The 17,429-nt window shown below is 41.9% G+C and overlaps 1 protein-coding gene across 1 annotated transcript in view; it reads left to right on the top strand.

The window, feature by feature from the left end:
* The window catches only part of Rcan2 (regulator of calcineurin 2), a 240,321-nt gene that overhangs the window by 35,967 nt on the left and 186,925 nt on the right, over positions 1 to 17,429 (top strand). The gene's annotated exons all lie outside the window — the stretch shown is intronic.

Below are 17,429 nucleotides of genomic sequence, written 5' to 3'. Positions count from 1 at the left end.
GCATTGGTCATCAGGATCAGAAAAGCCTGCCTGGTGTAAGGCAGTTAGAGGTGGAGCTGTATCTGACTAGGTTCGGCACCAGGTTGTGTGGAATGTGGAATGGACTCCAGTCCTTGCTGGTTTGTAGGTCCAGCTAACAGAAGCCCTATTGGGAATCTTGGCTGTAAGAGGCAAGCCCTAAGCTAGGAAGCAGGTGTTTAAAACTCCTAAGAATTGTCTCCCTCCCGTTCTGCCAAAATACAATTGGGCTTTCTCAGAACAAACAATACAAGATCATTTTAACCCCTGCCCTTCTTCAAGGTGATGACTATTCTGGGATGACCAGGGAAGGAGCGCTAGCTGGGCATCTGAGTTTTTCTCTGCTCATGTAGACATTGGTGGTGGTTGTTACCAACTGTGTTTGACTGTTTACCAACAATGGTAGCTTTGTGCTTTGATACTACTATGGACTGGGGTTGACGTTGTATAAATATTTTCTAGTTTTTTCATTTTAAGAGGACAACTTGAGCTAGTGAAATTGTTCCTGGAAACCACAGGAAATATTACAGTTGGGGATCTTTTGAAGTTTATTTCAGGTTGCAGATCCTATGAATGGGATAATTGGATGGGTCCAACCTTCCTGCATAGATGTGGATGATGATTTATAAATATTTACTGTCATACCATGTTGTAAGCCATTGGTATTTTCTAGCTTTTTTTTTTTAATAAGGTAAAGTATGTGGCATTGTATGAGATGTGAACACTTTCTAATTGCCATTTTATAAATGCTAGCTCTTTCTATTTCTAAAGTCTAGACACTGTTGACTGAGCCCACCTAATTTGAAGTTTGGTTTCTGAGTTTTATTGATTTTTGTGATTGTTCTTAATGAGCCACAGAGAAAATCATTGTGCGTGTGTGTGTGTGTGTGTGTGTGTGTGTGTGAAAGAGAGAGAGAGAGAGAGAGAGAGAGAGAGACAGAGAGACAGAGAGACAGAGAGAGACAGACAGAGAGAGAGAGACAGAGACAGAGAGAATTTCAATCCATTTAAAGACACTGTGTAGCAATATTGTTTTGGCCTTGAACAATTGAAACTGTGGGCTGAAAATAGCTTGAAGTGCAATGAATTATCTGTGATTAGAAGCTTCAGGGCCATGATTACCAGGCTATTTAAGGCAAGAAAGTAGCACATGCCGTGAAGAAATTGGGATTTTGTTCCTGGATTGGAAAGCAGATTATAAAACAGATTATCGTTTATTCAGGGCAAGTTATTTGCTCTGAAATATACTTGCCATGAACCATAAAGTAAGGCTCTCCATTTTCCCCTGGTATCTTCCATTTATCCATGTGTCACAGTGAAGAGGATTTTCCCTGGAGATTTAGTGGAGGTTTTTGTTCTTTCATGACTGAATACTACTGGTCAGTTGAATAGGTACCTTGGAAGGCACTGTTTTTTTTGTTGTTTTTTTTTTTTTTTTTTTTTTTTTTTTTTTTTTAAGAAGTGCTACTGGGTACTAGAGAGATGTGAACAAATTCACCCCAGACAGGAAACTGATGACATCTCAAAGTAACGACTGCATCTTGGTGAACCAAGTGTGGTTATGAGACTGACTTGAAGGAGGATGGGTAAGGGCAGAAACCACACAAAAGCAGCTGCACTGAAAACCACCTCAGCATAGGTGCAACTCAGGAAATGCAGGACTCTGGAGTGGTGCGTGACTGAGGCAGCCTGGTATGTAGGAGAGTGTCTCAGCTCGGCAGTAGTCTTCATTGTGGACTATGTCCTTGGGAAGGGAGGGACTTTCTGCAACCAGTCAGCTTAAGGGATTTCCTGGGAAGTCTGTGTTGTTTATTTCCTGAGTCTCTATAGCATCCATTTAGAACTTCCTGGGTCTTAAGGACCTTCCCTCCAGGTTGGGATGTTTTAACCTGGAGAATATAGGGGCACAAGTATCATTCAAGACCAGCTGATTGGCTGAACTTAAATTGTGAACCCTGAAGGGTAAAGGCATGGGGGTGGGCTTTTATGGGAAGATTGTGCCTGTGTCTATGTGGGTCTTTGAAGATGTGATTAGAAAATGGATTACAAAATACTTTTAATTAGTTTATCTCAAAGTTGTTGTGTAACAGTATAAGGTAGTATTTAGTTTTAAAATAATTTGATAATACATAGATAAATATAATACACTAAGATGGAATCAATTTCACATGATTGAGAAACTGATTTATAGCCAAGGAGATGGATTTTTAATAATATATACATTAAATACATAAATATTTAACAAAAACATTATTTATTTAGTATATATAATATATAAATATATATTATATGTTTGTGTATGTGGAGGTCAGAGGACAGCTTACAGAAGTCAGTTCTCTCCTATCACATGGGTCTCAGTTATTGAACTTAGGTTGTCAGGCTTGGCAGCAATTGGCTTTACCTGCTGAACCAGCTCTCTGGTCCCAGATGAATTTTATAGTTGGTCAGTAGCTACATTATTAAACTTACAGAGCAGACAGGAAGTCTTCTGTCTTGGTGCCATCTTTCAGCCACCAATAGTGGAACATTTCTTGAATATTCAATAATTTGATGTAGAATCATCTTTGATTTAGTCAGATATGCACACATGCATACACAATGTGCATATTTATATATAATATACACTAAACATGTGTATAACATATACCCAGCCTTATGATATATATTCAGTCTTCTCTGTGGCTTAGTAAGTATTTGGATACCAGCTGTCTCTTAGAAGACCATGTGTTAAAAAAGCTTATTCCCCAGAGTCATGATACTGAGGGTGTAGGACCTTTAAGAGGCAGGCATAGCAATGACTCTTTAGGTCATTGGGAGGTTTCCCTTCAAGTGCATAGAGACACACAGGTCTGTTGTATCCTAACCATGAGGTGAGTGATTCTGCTCTGCCACAATTTGTTGCCACAACACAGGCTCAAAGCATCTGGCCAATGGGTCATCGGCTGAAACCTCCCAACTCCTTTTTCCTTGTAAGTTGATCACAGACATTTATTATATACTGATAGGAAACTAACATGGACCTCTAGTGTTTCAATAATCCCTTTTAATTAAAATGTTTATTTTTGTGTATGTATATGTGCCTGCTTGTCTACATATGTACCTCATGCACGTAGGTCTTGAGGAGGCCAAAATAGAGTATTAAATCCTCTGGAGCTGGAGTTACAGGCAACTGAACCACTGAGTGACCCAACGTGCTAGGAACTGAACTTGTCTGCTAGAAGAGCAGTACATTCTCTTAATCATCTTGAGTCATCTCTCTAGCCCCCAGTTTTTTCATGATCTTTATATATATATATATATATATATAATATATATATACACACACATATATATATACACATATATATACATATATATATGTATATGTATATATACCTTATTCCACAAGGGTATTATTTTCAGAGTCCAGATTTCATGGATCTGAACTACAAAGTCTGATGAGGGTGCTTTTTCTAAATGATGGACAATTTGGGCATTCTGCTAGGGTGGAAGGTAATTTTAGACTGAGAAAAAAGCAACAGGAAGCGTTAGTCCCGTGTTTGCCTGTGAGCAGGGCCTGATGGTGGTAAGCTTTTCTGTTGTGTTGGGAAGACATGTTTTGTAGCCTGGAATTCTGTCAGGGAGCTAGTGCTCAGCATTCATTTCTGAGGTCGTTTCTATGTGCATAAGTGTTGACACATGTGACTAGTTATGGCCTGGTGCTTTCATTTGGCCATGATCCACTTTCAAATCATGTTGTTTGCATACTGGTGTCTTTGATTTTAGTCTGTTTTTGGAGTTATTGTAAAGTATTAATTTTAAAGTTTTTAGCTGTAGAAAAACCCAAACTTCCACTTCCTTTCATGAATGAGTCTTCAACAGACTCTTCTCCAGGCTCCCATATGTCTGAGATGGCCTTTCCTAGGGCTCTGTCCTTTTCAAGCTAAGGAAATACTAAATTGAATTACTCATTCCATAGGTAACACTATCAGGCATGATCTGGTCATGTTTGTTTCTGCTTAAGTATTCTCCTGTGCACATTTCTGCCATCCTTTCAAAATGTTCTGTTCTAACACTTGATGCACATTTTTTTTTTTGAACAGCTTTTCAAGGGCTTTGACGTTCATTCCAATTTTCAGTCAGGAAGAATTCTGAAAGATTGTATTTTGATTTGATGCTTTGGCGATGAGTGAGCGCAGACTTCAGCATGGCTTGTTGTGGTCCAGATGGTTGTGTTCTGTTTATATAACACAAAGGATAGCCAGAGCTGGAGGAAACTGGCATCCAAAACCAACAAATGCAGATTGCTGTTTGCATAATACAGCCTGAAGTATAAATATTTTTGTGTGAAACCCATTTAGAACTGAATTCTTCAAAGCATCCAACACCTGAAAGAAAGTAGGATTCATTTCCCTCTAGTGTGACCCATCCTTCTTGGCCTTTCTGGAGTCCAGTGAAGTCTTGAGATGGGTAAGGGTGGAAGGAGGGAACCTTCTTGCTGCTCTGGGCCTGCTGGATAGGACCTTGGTCTCTAAAGGAAAAGAACTGCTCTGAAATATTTATCCAAACTCAGTTGAGTAAGGGAAAGCCAGCAAGGTCACTTCATAATGGCCTTCAAAACATATGCATCTATTTGATAATGGTAACAACACTCTCTTTAGCAACCATCCTCAGCAACCATCCTAGAGTATATTGCAAAGGTGCCAGGTGATTTTAAAAGTGTTTTATAAACACTGAGTGTTTCTGTAGTCATGCCCACCCTAGGAGGGTGGGTTCTTTCTGTGTTTCTACTATTGTGGAGTATTACCTTAATATGTAAGGATATATTACATTGTTCATGTTGTGGAATATTCCTTTAACTATGTAAAGGTGTGTTATATTTGTTCATGTTGTGGAATATTCCTTTAACTATGTAAAGGTGTGTTATATTTGTTCATGTTGTGGAATATTACTTTAACTAGGTAAAGATATGTTGCTTTTGTTTATGCTGCATTTGTTTAACTATGTAAAGATGTGTTGCTGCTTCACCTTGCCTACCTAAGGCACCTGACTGGTTTAATAAAAAACTGAACAGCCAATAACCAGGCAGTAGAGGAATAGGTGGGGCTGGTGGGCAGAGAGAAAAGTAGGAGGAGGAATCTAGGCTCGGGAGAAGAGGGAGAAGGGAGAAAGAATGAGGGAGCAAGAAAGGGAGACATCTGGGGCCAGCCACTCACCCTCCAGCCAGCCAGACAGTAAGTGGGACATACAGGATGGAAGGTAAAAAGCCCTGAGGCAAAATGTAGATGAAAAGAACAGTTTGAATTAAGTTATAAGAACTAGTGGGACTAGCATAAGATAAGGCTGAGCATTCATAATTAATACGTCTCCGTGTCTTAATTTGGGAGCTGGTTGGTGGCCAAACTCCTGGGCATGTGGCAGGATCCCACAGCCTTGAACTTACTGGACTGTTTTTGCCTGGTGTGTAAGCAGAATTGACTTGTGTCATTTCTACACCAAGCATTTAATTACTGATGTTGGACTCTGATGAATGCTGTCTTCACTAGGCTGGGGAAACTGGCATTGTGTTATCTGATGCCTCTGTAGGCCATTTGGGTTTCAGAGTGGGGACAGAGAGCACAGAGAGAAAGGTTCTAGCCAGCTTGTAATGAACAGAATATGCAGCAAGACTAAACAAACACACTGAGGCTCTGTTGAGAGGCTGCTGGGACTGGGGGGTCGTTGGAGAATGCATGAGTCTATCTAGGTTGATAACATCATTATCCTCATTATCAGACAAAGACATGGAGATGCAGTTTGTCATGATTTCACAAATAGCAGTGACTGAGTCTGGATGAAGACCTGGGCTACCACCTGCTAGAGTCCACACACTATGTTTACCAAGTAATACTGCCTGGCAGGATGGTGTGGGAGTTGGCATTGGTAATACAATGAGGAAAAAGACACACATAAACTGTTCTAATTTATACTCTCTCCAGAGAGATCAATTCAAGAAAAGCTAACAAGCAGTAAGCAGTAATAACCACGATGGTGCCAGATTCAAAAGGCATTTAATAGACTTTCAACTGTATTTATTGTCTCATGCATTTCTTTTAGTAAGAAGCATTTCTGTTTCTACTAATTATTATTATTATTTCAAATGGATTTGAGCTCAATGGGCATGAGCTTGGTCCAGAGGTGCAGTCTATCTCTACATCTTTTCATTTTAATTAAAAAAAAAAAAATTATGTATGCAAGTGTGCTTGGGAGATGGTGTACACATGTGTGCAGTACTCTTTAAAGGTCAGAAGAGGGAGCCAGGATTGTGGGAGCAGAATCATAAGCAGTTGTGAATCACCTGATGGAGATGCTGGGAACTGAACTTGGGGTCATGCAAAAGCAATGTGTGCTCCAAACCACCTAGCCAACTCTCCAGTCCCATGTCTTTTTCCATTTTTGTGCTTCTCATAAACAGACCATCTCAAAACACTCTGGGAATCCAGATACTAATATTGAGAATCACACAGTTTTCATTCCACTTGACTGCTAGGAGCCGTTTCCTTCTTTTTGAGTAAACAGTGGTCTAGTCTGATATTACAGACATTATGAAGACATCCTCAAGAACTCGCCCAGATTCAACCATATTTATTACAATCTTCACGCATACGGAGGAGATCCACTCTAGTTTGTAGGGCAGTATGGGAACACGTTGTTTAGTGTAGAGGTGCAGTCTATCATTCCCTATCTGCAGGTTTAGGCTATGGAAAAATCTCTAAAACCTGAGGATTTTTTTTTTTTTTTGTAACTCATTTTGAAACCAAGCTTCATTTGACCTAATTCATTTAAGTCTGAGCAGAGCTGAGGTGAATGTCCTCACTGTGAATATTTGTGTTTTCTCTGCAGTAGCCTTCCTGTTCTTAATGACAAGGGCTGCCGTTACACAAGAGGCAGCACTGTGTTAAATGTCTACATCCCAAAATTTGAATCCCAAACACACCAAGGCCCAAGGACTTCACACAGCAGATTGTAGAGCTGTAAGATATAAAAAGGAACCTATCAGGCAGGAGAGGTGGCTAGGTGGTTGAGAGCACTTGCTGCTCTTCCAGAGGACAGGAGTTCATTTCCTGGCACCCTCATTGGGTACCTCACAACCTGCTGGGAGGACAAAGGTTCTTGTGTTCACAGACAGCACTGGAGAAAGTAGGAATGTTCAACACACAGGGTTTTCTGTTCAAGGAAAAAGAGGTATAACTTGTTTTCCGCCCAGAAGACTGGGACTTGAGGTAGCTAATGGCCTAGGTGACTGATGTGCTATCAGCAGGGCTAGACCATGCCTGGCTCCTCCCAAGCTCCACCACCAGGACCAGAGGTGGCTAATGACCTCTGTGCTATCCGTATGACCAAGACCACACTAGATCCTCCCCTAGGCCCTTAAGAAAACACATGTAGCCTATCTTTAGACCTCATCTTCATGGAACCAGTGGCATGTATACTTTTGAGAAGTTTGATGTAATTATACCTCATTGTGCAGATGGGATTGTGTTACAGCAGGACACCTTTCCCCAAGTTGTACCATACTTAAATATGCCTAAAATAAACCACCCAGTGTCAGACCCTGGAAGTTTGATCCAACACTGACTACTGAGTCACGTTGAACCAGATTTCCTTCTTGCCTCACGCAGATTATAACTCTGCAGGCCCTGGTGTTTTCGGAGACATTCACAACAACTTTGACACCCTTTTCAGGCCTTTTCTGGCACACATGTGGCACACATACACACATCACACATATACACATAAATACAAAATATATTTTAAAAAAATGGATTTACCTTCCATACTCAAGAGCACAAATGAGCTCATTTTGAGACTCTTAACTGTTATCACACTGAGAAAGCCAATATATTTTCCCCATAAGATGCTCATGACTATTTTTCATTTTGTTTTCAGAAAATATATTTTTAATTGACAAATAAAAATTATATACTTATTCTTTATAATGTTTTGAAATATTTCTACATTGTGAAATTGATAAATCAAGCTGGTTGACATATGCATGTGTATTTATTTTTTACCTTTAAAAATGTGTCATCTTAGAGCAAGAGAGATGGTTCCACATCTTAGAGCAGGTATTGCTCTTCCAGAAGACCTGAGTTTGATTTCCAGCATTTGGTGGCTCACAACCACCTATAACTCCAGCTCCAGGGGATCCAATTCCTCTCCACTCTGTGGGTACCCCCACACACCTGCCATGTACTTACACAGATACACAAATACACACATAATTAAAAATAAATCTTAAAGATCTATCTTTTTAATTATTTCCAAAATGCAGTGCATTGTTATTAACTACAGTTAACCACAGACCATGACAGATCTCTTAGATTTACTCCTTCTTTTGAAGTGAAATTTTATACCCTTTAATAAACATTTCCCTAAACTACCTCCCTCCAGCCCCTAGTAACCACCATTCCATTCTCTGTCTCTGAGTTCATCTTTGTACATTCCATATTTATGTGATTTCATGGTATATTTGTCTTTGTTATTATACTTAATATGATCTTCGGTTTCATATTGTCACAAATGACAGGACTTCCTTCCTTTTAAAGGCCGAATGGTATTTAACTGTGTATGTATCATCCATATATATATCTCACAGTTTCTTTTTGCATTCTTCAGCTGAAGGACATAAATTGATTCCATAACTTGGCTGTTATAAATTACATTACAATAAACATGAGGGTATGTGTAGTTCTTTGACATATAACTATCACATAATTTGTGGATATATGCTCAGTAGTAGGATTTTTGGATCATATGGTAGTCCCATTACTATTTTTTCATGAATAGTTGTGTTATGTGTGTATGAATGTTCCTGTGTGTGTGCACATGTAAATGTGTGCATATTTATGTGTGAAGGCTACAGGCTGATGTCACTTGTGCCCATCAATATCTCTATACCTTATTTATTGAGGCAGGGTCTCTTGCTGAACCCTGAGCTGAAACATTGGGGTGGTCTACATAGCCAAGATGTCTCAGGTGATCTTACTCCTGAGCACTGACTGCAGGCAGGCTGCTACATCCATTTAGCTTCCATGTGGATGCTGGAGATCTAAACCCTGGCTCTTATGCTTATAGGAAAAGCTCTCTATCTCCTGAGCCATTTTCCCAGCACTACCTCCTCCCATTTTGCATAACCTCCATGCTGTTTTTGATAATGGGTGTTATCATTGTGTGGTTGACTGGCCTGTGAATCGTGATACTGTGAACTGAGTCGTGGATAAATGTGAGGATGTGGAGCATAGGTGGCAGAAGTAGATGACCAGAGAGAGAAGCATGCCCTCCTTTCTCTCCAGAGCTCTTCATTTCCTTAAGCTGATTTTTCTCAGTGATTTGTTACAGCAATAAGAAGTCTGGCAGAAGCAGTGCCTGTATAAAACGATGGCTGTCCAAATTTACCTTTGTGTTAATAATGTACAAATGTTTCTTCTTATATACTCTCCCAACAATGGCTATGATTTGGCTTCTTTTCATTTGAGACAGAGTCTCACTATGTAGCTCACACTAGCCTTGAACTCACAATCCCTCTGTCACAGTCCTCCAGAGCACAGTGATTACATACATGTGCCACCATGACTGGTTGTTTTCTGTCTTTGATAATAACCATCTAAGAGACATGGGGTACTATCTCCTTGTAGTTTGAACTTTCATGGTTTATCTCTCTTCAGATTTTTACATGTTCCCTTTATATGATTGGTACTATAGTAGGATACATATATGGTTATTTGCTCTGGCTTGATTGACCCATTTTTCAGTACCTAGTGGCCTTTTTTGTTTCCTTTTATGGTATTTTGTTGAATTGTTTTCCTGAATTCTTTTGAATTTCATTGAACTTCCTTTAAAAATACTTACTTAGAATTCTTTGTCAGGCAGGTCATATATCTCTATTTCTTTTGGTTCAATAACTAAAGCTTGACTTTGCTCCTAAGTTAACCTCATGTTTCCTTGTTGTTTGTTTGGTTTTTTTTTTTTTTTTTTTTTTTTTTTTGCCTCATGGCCATCTGTTGGTATCTGTGCATTTGAAGAAGTTGAGACTTACTCTGGTCTTTATCTGAGGAAGTCTTTTATTAGTCAGCCCACCTAGAGATTCTAAACAGCCTTCCTGTCATGGTCAGTCAGCTGGTTAGTGACCTTGGTATTTGGTGTATGGCCTAAAACCTGGATCTCTGGGGGGTAGGCATGTTGATTGAGTCTGGGAGGGGCCTAGAGCATGACTGGGACTTCAGGTTCCAGCCAACTGATGGAATGGAATTGGTGCCTGGTCGAACAGGGATATGACTAAAGGAAGAATTCATAAGAGGAGCTGACCTGGCACTGGGGTGTGTTTGGGGCTTGTAATGGTCCTGAAGCTTTGGCCAACAGGGCCAGGCCTGAATGCAGTCTATCAGACTGCTCAGACCTTTGTCTGTTGGAGTCCTAGGACACTGAAAATAGCCTAGACCCTAAGGAACTCCAGTGTTATGACAGGTTTGAAGCATGTATCTGAGGGGTATTTGTGAAATTATTAAGGCCACTCCACATAGTTAAAAGGGGGGTTTATTTTGTGGGGTAACTTACAAATGAAGGGATAGGTTGCAGGGTCTGGGAAAGGTATGGCACAGTCTGGCCATGTTCTCTGGAGAACTCTGCTCGGTCTACCTCCAGCATCCAGGGTCCCAGAACCAAGAGAAGCCTCTCTCAATCCTGGGTCTTCAGCTTCCTCCCTCAGCCCCGCCTTGTGGGCGTGACCATTACCAAAGCCTCAGTGGGGGTTGGAACTTCCAGGCCAAGGCTGGGATGGCTACCCACTACAGAGGGTTATTTTTTGACTCTGATTGCAAGGGCTTGTCTGGAGTCCGAGTCTTAAGGGATGATTTGGTTCACAGGCCCAAAGTGGGAGTGGTAGAGCCATGGTCTATAGAGTCCAGCTCAACAATGGAGTCTACTGTAGCAGGACCAGGTCCTGAATCTGGGTATAGGCTGGGGCTTTGAGTCTTATGGAGCTGTAGGAACTGACCCAGATGCTTGGTTAGAGGGTGCCAGCCTGATGACAGGGTTGTGGGGGTTACGCTTGTTGGAAAGAAAGGGTATGTTAAAGCCAACATAAAGCCCTGTGCCTGGATACTGTCTATGCAGATGACCTCAAGCCAGATTCTAACTGTATGAGTCTCCTCTGAGTAACTATAGTTTACTATGCCTTTCTCATGTTGTTCCCAGCCCTTCTTTGTAAAGAGCTTCTGAATGAGTACGGAATAGATCCATAGGAGAGTTTTTAGTCTAACATGTAGATAGTTATTGTTACATGCTGTTCACTCATGGAGCTTATTTTATAAAAACACTTGGATATGTCACCAATATATTGTTCTCATTTTCATCTTCCTGCTGGAGTCTTGGGAAGCAGATGAAATTTGAATTATTCTCTATATTTTCACCTGCTCCTCCTGTGATGATACACTCAGGTATTTATTTCATGTTGAACTGAACATGTGGTTAAAATGGTGACCAAAGACTTGGCTAAATTCTCCAGCATTTGCTGATCATTGAGAGACACAAGAAAGACTTGAAGGTATCTTGCCTTTGAGATCCAGTTCAGGGCCCTCCATGTCTTCCTGCCTCTAAAGTGAATTCTGGAAAATAGGCTCTAGAAACAAAATTGGCTATGTCAGCATAGATGCTCCAGTTAAAGGAAGTAAGACAGAACTCATGCCATTCAACAGCAAGATTCAGGCCAAGTGCAAACAAGTCACAAGTGTAGTTCACACAGGACACTCGCAAATAACTGTTGTATGTAAACATGTATTTATAAAGTGTTTGAAATTTCTAGATGAGACTGACTCATTAAGGCCACCATCTGAGTAAAATATAGGAGTGTCTTGAACACATGGATTTTAAAAAAATTCCCCCAGAAAAAGAACAGTGTGTACACGGGCAGCAATGGAGGCTAAAATCTGTGGTTTAGAAGGCTCTAGAAAACATGTACTAGAGGTGATTTAAGGCTGGTAGAAAAACTCATGGTAAGCATGTAGAGCAAAGGGTTACTTAAGATGGTCATTTACCATGACTTGAGTACCCCTGGAAAAAAGTAATGTGAACCATTGAGGCTGCAGGGGGATGTCAAAGTCAAGTGTCTTCTTCAAACATTGACACAATTATAGTTAAACTTCTCATAGTATATTCGAGGGATACTTAAGAACTTTCATTCTTTTGCCTTTTAGTGAATTAAGAGTGACATTTATTTACAGTGGTTTGTTATTTTTGAGACCATTTAAACTGTGACAGGACAGTGGGTGTCATTGTCCTCAGCATGGAGTCCTATTTTCTTTTGCCTCTGGATGGTGCTTGGGAATCATAATGAGTCACTGCTAATCACTCAGGGGCACCTGCCAGATGAGCAGCCCAGTCGGGGGCAGATTTGAAAGCTACTGCTGGACCCTACCTACAACCTTAACCTTTCTTGAAGTGACTAGAATATTCTAGAGGCATATTTAGTATCTTGCTTCTCTGTGGTACTGAGTGACCCCCTGGAGCCCAAGAGGCTGGCAATCTACTTCAATGCCCCACATATAATGGTGGCTGTGGACAGAGCTAAACCTGATGCCAACAGAGTTGAGGACACCGTTTTTGTGCCCAAAAGGGCACACTGGAAAATGGCCACCGTGTTCCATTTAGCTCGTGATGATGTGAGAGGATGTGGAATCCTTGACCCACACTATCATGGTGTTTTGTGTTTGCTTCTTAAAATGACAATATTGGCAATTTTCTTCCCATGGTTTATGTAGGATCTACTTTGAAGCCTACCCTGTGACTCCTTAAAAGGTACCCGTATGGGCTGAAGTAATTGTGGGTACACTTCCTGGGGTGAGGAAGCTGACTTGGTCACCTGTCCTCTGGGTTGTGTGCCTGCTACCCTGAGCCAAGGACAGGATGAGTTAGCAGGCAGAGGGCACGCTTGACTTCATTCTCTTCTGTGGCCAAGATCTTCTGAGAAGCACACAAGAGATGCAGAATGCGTGAATTGTTCAACATTCAGTTTTTGAAAGACCCAGAGATTTGAAGATGACTTCTCAAGTTACATCACCATAGAGAATTGTTTGGGAAGAGCTGGTGTCAGAAATGGATCCCAGGGAAGGGTTGAGCTTTGCTGTTCTTATTTTCCTTGGTCTCAGTAGCTGAAGATGGAGGGGCTCCTCTTGCCTTTCTTGGGTTGCTTCTTTCTGGTCAGCATTTTGTTGTACTGGAAGTCCTGACCCCATCTGAAGATTATGGAAGAAAGAAAGTCAGGAACAGCTAAGGGGGACAACACTCTGCTGAGCAGGCTGAAGCAGGTGGATTGCCATGAGTTCTAGACCATCCTAGGATACATGTGAGATCCTGTCTCCGCATACTTCCCACCAAAGAGAGAAAGAAAACCCTGATATTTCACTAAGTTGACAGAATGGTTAGGACCTAAATGGGCTGAGTGTCAAGTCTCTTGCTGTCATGTGATCTGTCCTCTGAAAGATGAGTGTGCATGTGAGCTTGTGAGTGTGCATGTCACAGTGTGCACATGGCGATCATCGGACAACTTGTAGGAGGTGATTCTCTCCTTTCCCCGGAGGATTCCTAGATATCAGACTCAGGTTCGACTTCATTAGGCTTGACAGCAAGCACCATTGTGACGGACCAGCTGCCACTTTTACGATCCAGGGTACTCTTGAGTAGGGAGAAGGGAGAAGTATTAGAAGGAGATGCCTAGATGACGAGAGGAAAGACAGAAAACACAGGATAGCCCCTGGAGGGCCTCAATCCTTATCCACTAGCTTAGAACTTTATTCTGACGGGCTTTTAATGACAATGACATAGGAAGAACAAAGGACCTCCCCCTTGCGAGATACAGCCAAGCACCTTCACTCAGGCCCATGGTCCAATCATCCTCTTTATGCAAACCAGGAAACTTAAATGGGCTCCAACACACCATTATCTGCTGAGCCATCTTGAAGGCCCCTAGAAGATGATAATATACACATAGAGTGTCCTGCCTTACAGGATATTCCAGTTCCTTGATCCAGTGGGAAGGTCCAGTGTCAGAGAGCTGTAGGAAAATCAATCACTGTTCTGTGATATTGTTTTCCGGGTAGGATGTGGGCCTCATGGGAGGCAGAGGAGCCAAGGCTTTGGATCCAGAAGCAGGGGGATCATGTCTGCTCTTAATGCTAGCTTCAGCATTATGGCCAACTTATTGTCTCTGAGTCCTTAGTTCCCTTTTTATGAAAACACTTCTCTGTAGAGGCTGGGCAGATGGCTCAGTGAGGTACGTCCTTTCTGTAGAAATATGAGAACCTAAGTTCAGATCCCCAGCATCCCCATGAAGCCGGTTATGGCAACCCATGCCTGTAACCTCAAGGGTATGAGACACAGGATGAGAGTGGGGAAACACAAAGGGAGGGAACCCCAGCTTAGCTGAATCTGAGTTCCAAGTTCAATGAGAGATCCCGCCTCAAATAAGAAAGTGGAGACTGATTGACCTTTGGCCTCCAATGCAACCTCCCTACCTCTGTGGATTTGCAGTGTGACTGAGGTGAGGTGGATGGAACAGAGTGCATAGTGATGGACTATAAATGCACATTCTTCATTCTCCTGAGCACCCAAAACTCTGTTTTTGGTTTAAACAAGAAAGGGATTTTCTAAAAGCATAGGTGCTTTTACAGAAACATACAAAGCCAGACATTCATGTGCCATGGATGCCATGCCAAGCAGGCCCTCTGCAGCATGACCATAAAGTTGTGCATTTATATGAGAGCTGTGGGCTCTAAGGACATTTACTCTCAGCCATTGCCACACATAAGCTATCTCCACATTTATGGGAGGGCACACTTGTCCCTGCTCTCCATGTAAGGGTCATGTGATGTTTCTATTAGATTATATATATGTGTGAATGTTTTGCCTGCATGCATGTATGCCTACCATGTGCATGCCTGTTGGATCCCCTAGAACTGGGGTTACAGTTGATTGTGAGCCATCCTGTGGGTGCTGGGAACTTAACTCTCTCCAGCCAAAAAGTGATGTTTTATCACAAAACCTAATGCCAAGAAATCACTGTTCACTTCAAAGAACTGGTCTTTTCCTCACTGGAAGGCTTATGTAACTCACATGTTTCTTTTTATCCATCAGCTTTCAGGAAGTTCAAATTAGGAATTAATAGTCACAGCAATGCTATTTATTCTGACTGGTTCTGGCATTTTATTTCTTTTGGTTAACCTAATTACAATGTACCTCTAATGTAAAATATTGAAAGGGTAGATTCATCACACTTTTATCATATTTGTTTGTATGAGTTTTTCCAAACTCATCCTGCAAAACAGCTGACTAATATCATTAGGGATGGATTTTTAAGACGGTTTAAATGCCATGGCTGAATAGAGAAAAAAAAATGAGTTAGTAGGTAACGTGGTTTTAGAATAACAGTCAAACACACTTTCTTTTGCTGTAGCTTGCTCAGAAGGGCAATTTCATACATCTTCATGGAAAAAAACAGCTTTATCAAAAGCGGAGGATGCTTCTTCTACACATGTGCATTCGGTCATCACAGTACCTCAAATCCTATTACTCACCCTCAAGTGTGGCTCCCATCTAATGAGTATTGTATTAGTGGTTTGTGGGAAACTTAACATGTGTAAGCCATGTGAGGATATGCGGTTTGCCCTCTCAACACCTCTGTTCATTTTGAACCTTAACAGTCTCAAGTCAAAGGAGCCCATGGAAAGGGCTGCAGCTTCAGCATGTGATGGTTTGGCTCAGGTTTCTTCATTGGCATTGTATCTTAGCCAGTTAAAAATTGGTATCCTGTGGGCACTGGGGAGATGGCATAGTGGATAAGCGTGCTTGGCATGTAAACACGAGGGTCTGAGTTTGAGTCCCCAGCATTGGTGTCAGCATTGAATGCGGCCATGTACCTGTAACCCCAGAGCTATGGGAGAAGGAGGCAGAGCTGGGGATTCTTGAAATTTACTGGCTGCCGGCCTAGCTCCAGATACACTGAGAGATCCTATCTCATGGGAATCGGGTATTCAGCAATAGGACAGGATACAGGATACTGTAATGTTCTTCTCTGGCCTGCACACCTACACCATTATGTGTGCCTGTAACACACACACACACACACACACACACACACACACACACACATACACACACACACCATGTGGCTGAGTTCCAGGCTTCATAGAGTTTATGTGATGGAAAGGAAGTTTGCCTCTTCAACTCAATACTTTCAATATTTAAGGGATGAGCCCTCTGGGTCAGACAGCTAACTGGAGGCATTGAACCCACTACTTCCAGAGTCTGGCATGTGATTCCAAGGAGGGAGTGGAAGTGGGCACCCTTGTGGGTTAACAAACCCCGTGTTGTCCAGCTCCTTATTGACAGCTGGACTCAGCCCTGTGGAGGTTGGCTTGCCCCAACACCATCGGAGCTGGTCCTCAGTAAGGACTCACTATCATGGTCTGTTTCTCTGAGGCTGTGATTAAACCCAGACCAAAGCACCATGGGAAGGCAAGGGTTTATTTCAGGTTGTAGCTTACAGTGACTCACTGAAGGAAGCCAGGGCAGGCATTCAAGGCAGGGGCCTGGAGGCAGGAGCTGATGGAAAGGCCATGAGGAAGCTCTGCCTACCGCTTTCTCACATGGCTTGCTCAGCCTGCTTTCTTATACAACCCAGGACCACCTGCCCAGGGGTGGCAGCACCCCCAGTAGGCTGGGCATTTTCACATCAGTCACTAATCAAGAAAATGCACCATAGATTTGCCTACAGACTAGTCTGATGGAGGCATTTTCTCACTTGAGGTCCCCTTGCTCCACATGACCCTAGCTTGTGTCAAGTGGACAAACTAACCAGCACTCTCACCCTATTCTCCCATGATCCTTTGCAAAGAGTGTATTTTCTTTGGTATCTCCAGGAGGGAGAGCATGCTGTTTGCAGTATTTTGAAGGGTCTTAAGCTTTTGTGTATAGGGTAGAAATTTGAATTTATAACAAGAAGCAAATTATTTGGAGTTAAATCTGGTGACTTGAGTAGGTGGCCAGCCGAAACAAAACCATTTTCTTTTTTTTTAAAAAGGAAGTTTGTGGAAATCCTGTAATGAGCACCAGCTACAGAATAACAGACATGGTTTTCCTTTGAAGTCTGGGGCCTGACTTTGGGGAATTCCAGAAATGCACAAGAAAAGCGTTGCCGAGACAAGGTCACCTTTCTGAAGAAGAAACAGCTGTGCATGTAAAGCCTCCCATGTAACCTCAGATGGAGAGGGTTTGTTAAAATAGCGTTTATTATACTTTCCCGATGAGACAAGCATCCAGTCTGGGCTTTCTGACCAGTTTCTTGATGGACAGAACAAGCCCCAAGAACAAATATGTGACCTCTGTGGTCTGAGGATGTT

This window comes from Onychomys torridus, chromosome 18, assembly GCF_903995425.1.
Source record: "Onychomys torridus chromosome 18, mOncTor1.1, whole genome shotgun sequence".
In the NCBI taxonomy this organism is placed as follows: domain Eukaryota; kingdom Metazoa; phylum Chordata; class Mammalia; order Rodentia; family Cricetidae; genus Onychomys; species Onychomys torridus.
The sequence above is the reverse complement of the archived record's forward strand: the minus strand, read 5'-3'. Positions and strand labels throughout refer to the sequence as shown.